This window comes from Triticum aestivum, chromosome 7D (assembly GCF_018294505.1).
Source record: "Triticum aestivum cultivar Chinese Spring chromosome 7D, IWGSC CS RefSeq v2.1, whole genome shotgun sequence".
NCBI classification, from domain to species: Eukaryota; Viridiplantae; Streptophyta; class Magnoliopsida; order Poales; family Poaceae; genus Triticum; species Triticum aestivum.
Window position 1 is genome coordinate 523,433,385 of NC_057814.1, and position 7,163 is coordinate 523,440,547.

General features: G+C 49.7%; 1 pseudogene; it reads left to right on the forward strand.

Annotated features, from left to right (window-relative positions):
* The first annotated feature begins 4,205 nt into the window (after positions 1-4,205).
* The window catches only part of LOC123171229 (uncharacterized), a 6,916-nt pseudogene continuing 3,958 nt past the window's right edge, over positions 4,206-7,163 (forward strand).

Genomic DNA, 7,163 nt, shown 5'->3' on the forward strand with positions numbered 1-7,163 from the left:
GAAGATTTCTTTCTCTTCTTTCGTAAGAGCGTAGCTGGCAGGACCTTCATACTGCTTCGGAGGCATTGCCGTCTTTTTCGTGCAAACGTTGCAGGTCCTCCCGTGCCTCAGGTGTATCTTTTGTCTTCCCATACACGCCCAAGAAGCCTAGCAGGTTCATGCAAAGGTTCTTCGTCACGTGCATCACGTCGATTGAAGAGCGGACCTCTAGCTCTTTCCAGTAGGGTAGGTCCCAAAATATAGATTTCTTCTTCCACATGGGTGCGTGTCCCTCAGTGTCATTCGGAACAGCTAGTCCGCCGGGACCCTTTCCAAAGATTACGTGTAAATCATTGACCATAGCAAGTACGTGATCACCGGTACGCATGGCGGGCTTCTTCCGGTGATCTGCCTCGCCTTTGAAATGCTTGCCTTTCTTTCGACATCGATGGTTGGTCGGAAGAAATCGACGATGGCCCAGGTACACATTCTTCCTGCTTTTGTCCAGGTATATACTTTCAGTGTCATCTAAACAGTACGTGCATGCGTGGTATCCCTTGTTTGTCTGTCCTGAAAGGTTACTGAGAGCGGGCCAATCGTTGATGGTTACAAACAGCAACGCGTGCAGGTTAAATTCCTCCTGTTTGTGCTCATCCCACGTACGTACATCGTTTCCATTCCACAGCTGTAAAATTTCTTCAACTAATGGCCTTAGGTACACATCAATGTCGTTGCCGGGTTGCTTAGGGCCTTGGATGAGAACTGGCATCATAATGAACTTCCGCTTCATGCACATCCAAGGAGGAAGGTTATACATACATAGAGTCACGGGCCAGGTGCTGTGATTGCTGCTCTGCTCCCCGAAAGGATTAATGCCATCCGCGCTTAAACCAAACCATACGTTCCTTGGGTCAGCTGCAAACTCAGCCCAGTACTTTCTCTCGATTTTTCTCCACTGCGACCCGTCAGCGGGTGCTCTCAACTTCCCGTCTTTCTTACGGTCCTCACTGTGCCATCGCATCAACTTGGCATGCTCTTTGTTTCTGAACAAACGTTTCAACCGTGGTATTATAGGAGCATACCACATCACCTTTGCAGGAACCCTCTTCCTGGGGGGCTCGCCGTCAACATCACCAGGGTCATCTCGTCTGATCTTACCGCAATGCACCGCATACCGGGCATGCGTTCAGATCCTTGTACGCACCGCGGTAGAGGATGCAGTCATTAGGGCATGCATGTATCTTCTGCACCTCCAATCCTAGAGGGCATACGACCTTCTTTGCTGCGTATGTACTGTCGGGCAATTCGTTATCCTTTGGAAGCTTCTTCTTCAATATTTTCAATAGCTTCTCAAATCCTTTGTCAGGCACAGCATTCTCTGCCTTCCACTGCAGCAATTCCAGTACGGTACCGAGCTTTGTGTTGCCATCTTCGCAATTGGGGTACAACCCTTTTTTGTGATCCTCTAACATGCGATCGAACTTCAGCTTCTCCTTTTGACTTTCGCATTGCGTCCTTGCATCGACTATGACCCGGCGGAGATCATCATCATCGGGCACTGGTTCCTCTTGATCTTCAGCAGCTTCCCCCCTTGCAGCATCATTGGGCACATCGTCTGGTTCCTCTTGATCTTCAGCAGCTTCCCCCGTTGCAGCATCACCGTATTCAGGGGGCACATAGTTGTCATCGTCCTCTTCTTCTTCGCCGTCTTCCATCATAACCCCCATTTCTCCGTGCCTCGTCCAAACATTATAGTGTGGCATTAAACCCTTGTAAAGCAGGTGGGCGTGAAGGATTTTCCGGTCAGAGCAAGACTTCGTATTCCCACATGTAGGGCATGGACAACACATAAAACCATTCTGCTTGTTTGCCTCAGCCACTTCGAGAAAATCATGCACGCCCTTAATGTACTCGGAGGTGTGTCTGTCATCGTACATCCATTGCCGGTTCATCTGCGTGCATTATATATAATTAAGTGTGTCAAAAACCATTACAGAACATCATGAATAGATAATTAAGTGACCAAATTAATAGAAGTTCATCATCACATTAGAACCAAAGTACATACACAGTTCTCATCTAACAACATATATATAGCTCTCCAGAGCATCTAATTAATTAAACCATACATTGAAACTATGTAAAACATTTCAATGCGAAAACAAATGCGATTATAATCGCAACCAAGGTAACAATTGATCCAACGGCATAATGATACCAAGCCTCGGTACGAATGGCATATTTTCTAATCTTTCTAATCTTCAAGCGCATTGCATCCATCTTGATCTTATGATCATCGACGACATCCGCAACATGCAACTCCAATATCATCTTCTCCTCCTCAATTTTTTTTTATTTTTTCCTTCAAGTAATTGTTTTCTTCTTCAACTAAATTTAACCTCTCGACAATAGGGTCGGTTAGAATTTCCGGTTCAACCACCTCCTAGATAAATAAAATCTATGTCACGTTGGTCGGCATAATTGTCATAAACAATAAATGAACCAAATAGTTATAAAAGGATAATATATACCACATCCGAATCATAGATAGGACGAGGGCCGACGGGGGCGGATACCAAAACCATTGCACTATATAATAACAAGGAATAATAAAAGTAACAAAATTAGACAAGTAACTATCTGAAGTAAGAATCTTTTTCTTTCAGAAAGAAGATAAGAACAAGAGGCTCACCACGGTGGTGCCGGCGACGAGATCGGCGCGGGCGATCGACGGCGGTAAAGACGGGGACGGGGCGTGACGGACTGCTAATATAAACCTAGACAAATCTCGGGAAAAATGGAGCTAGGAGGTCGAGCTTCGAGAGGAGAAAGCTTAACTAGTGTGGCTCGGGCATTTCATTGAACACCTCATGTGCATAGGAGGTGAGCTAGAGCACCCAAATGCCCTCCCCTCGCCAGCTAGCAAAATCAGAGCACTGTGGAGTGCTCTGCTGCAGCGATGGGGTATATATATGCAACTCATTTGTCCCGGTTCTTGGCTGGAACCAGGACTAAAGCCCAGCCTTCTGTCCCGGTTCAAGCCAAGAACCGGTACCAATGGTTGTGGGCCAGGAGCGAGGACCATTGGTCCCGGTTCGTGCCCAGAACCGGGACAAATGGGTCCACACGAACCGGGACCAATGCCCACGAGGCCCCGGCCGGCCCCCCGGGCTCAAGAACCGGGACGAATACCCCCATGGGTCCCGGTTCGTGACTGAACCGGGACTAATGGGCTTGCCATGCCCGAACCAAAGCCCTGTTTTCTACTAGTGCAAAAGCAAGCGTGATGATAGAGAACAGATAACATGAAGTCGTGATAGTAAGGGTTCACACCTTCTTAGACCATGTACAATGCAAGATGCTTAGTAAAATAAACCGTGTTTTTCTTAAGCACCGGTGCTTATATATGTGGCAGGGGTGCTTAATTAAGCATCTGCTCTCTACAGATAAGCACCGGCTTGCATTGTACACGGTCTTGCTTGTTCTTTACACTGGAAACTGAAGAAGTACAAGAGGACAAAATAATGATGATCTTAACTTGCATTTCTCAAGTAAGTATATCTTGTTCAACCTCCCTGTCCAAATACAGGTCAGCTTTTGAATAAAAAATTAGATGGACTCTACTCCTTAAATCTTGTCCTTTTCTGACATCATCTGATATATAGGGATATATAGTGTCTATCCTTTGCCCTTGGTGAAGGTCTCACGCCAAAAGAAGGTATTAGATCTATCACAAACACTGGTAGACTTCTTTTCCTCCCCATAGGGTCTCACTGACCTGATGGAAAATCTTTCAGTTTTAGTTCTTGATCAGGATCTGGTTTCCCTGTGGACCATCTCCAATACGCTTGCTAGATTCAACTTCAAAGGTGCGCATTTCAATTCCCAAGCATGGGGCTACTATAAAAGGCACGATTTGATGTCTGTTGGTGTCCACACAGGCACATCTGATCGAATTTCGGATATTTCATATTTCTGCTGTTCGGTGGGAGGTTTGGGTTTATGGCTGTTTGACGGGAAGTTTGGTTGTACGGCTGTTTGGCGGGAAGTTTGGGTGTACGGCTGCTTGGTGTGATGTTTGGGACTTTGGGTGTACGGTCGTCCGGTGGGAATATTTATACGTTCTATCCATCATGATCTGGACCAATAATTAACGGTTGGATGGCTTGCGTGTGTGGATATAGAACGCTTCTCATGATGTGAAGCTTGGCGAGCTATGGCCCCACATGGATTTGAACCTGTCCTCAGTATCATGTGTAGATCGTACAACCATCATATATGTGGAGCATTTCCGTAGATATATGACATTTTTTAACAGAAAGGAAACAGATGCAGTTCCATATAGGATATAGTGTTACTGCGTCACCCTTCCAAAGGACCATTAGATTATACAGCATATGTGTGTGTAATATATTGCGTGAACTTCACAGTTTAAACAGAGGTAGCATATGTAGTTCGTAATGGGATATAGCTAGTTGCTAGTTACTGGGCAGCCCTTCCAAGTGCTATTAGATTGCAGAAAGTGTTGGATTATGTGGTCAAATAGGAAAAAACACATACCAAGTAGCTATATTAGTTTAGAAGATACTCACTTGTTGCAATGGTACGTGCAGGTTGGCATATTAATATAACTATATTTGAACATGATAACACGGTGTTTACTCTCCAAAGTTTTGAGTCTAACTTCTACTGTTTTGTAGTTCTTCCCTTCCAAACAGGGGAAGAGGCCCTAGATTCCCTTAAAAGGGGGGGTTGTTAAAGATGAGGAGCTTGATTTGATAGTAGCGGAAGTTCATCCTGGCAATACAGAGGTGGGCACCTTGCGGCTGTTTCACCACATCCTGAGTGAACTTGAAGTGCCTCTTATCAGTAAGCATTTGTATTCAGAGCTGTATTGTTTTAAGAAAAATTTCGTCCATCCCAAACTCATTAATCTAGGAGTGTTGTTTCTTGGCTGCAGCTATGTGTGCCTATGATGAGGCAGTCTCTGCACGCATGACCCTTGGAACATGCTTCAATGTGGTTAAGCCGTTGGATACTGAAACCGTCAATTTTCTGAGGATGAGAGCACTGCAACACAGGTCTATCAAAAATCACAGGTCTGTGACTGAGGATGAAGAACAAGATGCGATAAACGCGAATGTCTATCCATATAATCTGGGTCGGTTCATATGGAGCAGTGAACTCCATGAAAAGTTCTTGCAGGCTGTTGAAGTGCTTGGGGCGTGTAAGGCTATCTGCACTTAGCATAAATTAGTCATTTGTGATGTTTAACAGCTGAAAAAGCATGACCTTTGAGTGTATGTTTTCTTTTTGGCTAACAGCTGCTACGGCTAGAAAAATTCACCAGTACATGAATGCAAAGGATTTGAATTTGACCATACAGCACGTCGCAAGCCATCTCCAGGTGGGTGATCGATTTAGTTTATCTGCAACTGCGGTATTGCCAGTACATCAATAGGCAGTATGTGCGTTTTTGCTAAATTTGATTTGCTTAATAGACGATTTGGTAGAACCAGGGATCCTACCGGACCTGCTTCATAGGTTGTAGGGGAAGGATGGAGTAGGGCGAGGCGATGAGCGGGCGCGCCGGCGGCTGGGCGCCGTCGCGTGGGAGGAGGATGGCGGCGGCGGCTAGGGTTAGAGGCGGCTAGGGTTCCGGCTCCTCTGGGAGCCGGGCAATAGAGATAATATTCTTTTTATTGCTTGATTTCAAAAAAAGTCTTACAGCCTATATTTATAACCTAGATAACTTGCATAAGAATTAACCTAAAATAACTTGCATAAGAATTAACCTAAGATAACTTGTGGGCCAAGCCCCTAACTACTGCCCTGTGGGCCTAGCTAAACCGGCCATAACACTTCTCTCGGCCTGCACAAACAGCTCGTCCTCGAGCTGTAAGGTGGGGAAGCGCTTGCGGAACTCCTCGAGGCGATCAACCAGCGTCAAACACCTTCTCGACAACTGGGGCGGCCAGGTCGGCGGCGACGGCGTCCTCCGGAATGTAGTCTGCAACCTCCAGGTAGAAGAGTCGCGGGCAGGCGTGGCCGGGCGTGTAGGGCTCGTCGCAGTTGAAGCACAACCCTTGGCGGCGACGCTCGAGTATCTCGGCTGAGGTGAGCTGGCGGAACGGGCGCGCCGCGGTCGCGGCGAGGGGTGCCGCAGAAGCCTGCGCAGGCCGACCCGGCGCGGAATCCGACCCGGGTAGCGACCCAGCGGTCCGGGACGGTGATTCCTGCTGGATGGCCACCGCGTGACGCTCGAACGTGCGGGCGTAGTACATGGCCGACTGGAGATCCTGGGGTCCCCGAAGCTCCACGTCCATGCGGATGTGATCCGGAAGTCCACCGACAAAGAGGTCGGCCCACTGCTGCGCCGTCACACCCGACGCATGGCATGCCAGGGCCTGAAAACAGTCGGTGTAGTCCTGCACCGTGGAGGTGAAGGGAAGGCGGCCGAGCTCTGCCAGGCGGCTCCCGCGAACCGGAGGCCCAAAGCGAAGGAGGCAGAGCTCGCAGAAGCGCTCCCGGGGGGCATGCTGCCCTCGTCCTGCTCGAGGGCGTAGTACCAGGTCTGGGCTGCGCCGCGGAGGTGATAAGAGGCAAGCCAGGTCCGCTCCGAAGCGAGTGTGCGCTGCCCGCGGAAGAACTGGTCGCACTGGTTGAGCCAGTTGAGGGGATCCTCCGTGCCGTCATAAGTGGCGAAGTCGATCTTGGCGAACCGCGGCGGTGTCTGGGTCAGAGCGTTGTGTCGAGCTGGCTCGGAGGTGCGGAGCAGCGAGGCGGGTGGTGCCTGGTCGGAGTACTCCGGATAGGGACCCGCGGAGCCAGATGGCCCGCTGAACTGCGGAAACGGGGTCGGCTGCTCCGGAGCCGTGGTGTAGACCGGCGAAGGCGAAGACGCAGCCGCCCACACTGGAAGTGGCGACGGGGAGGGCAGGAACCGGACCTGATGGATCGGGAGGCCGGTCGGCGAGGGTGCCCTCGAGCTGGGCAGGGGCGGCGCCGGTGGTTGCAGCATCGGTGACGGAGGATGGGCCGGCGCGTCGGTGGCCGCGAGGGACGGCAGCTGTAAATACCACAGAGGGCCCGCGGCCGGAGTGGACCCGCCGGGGTGTCCCGCCGGGAACGGCAGCGGCGGCAGCCCGGTGCAGGCCGGCGCGGAGAACGGCGGCTGCAGAGGG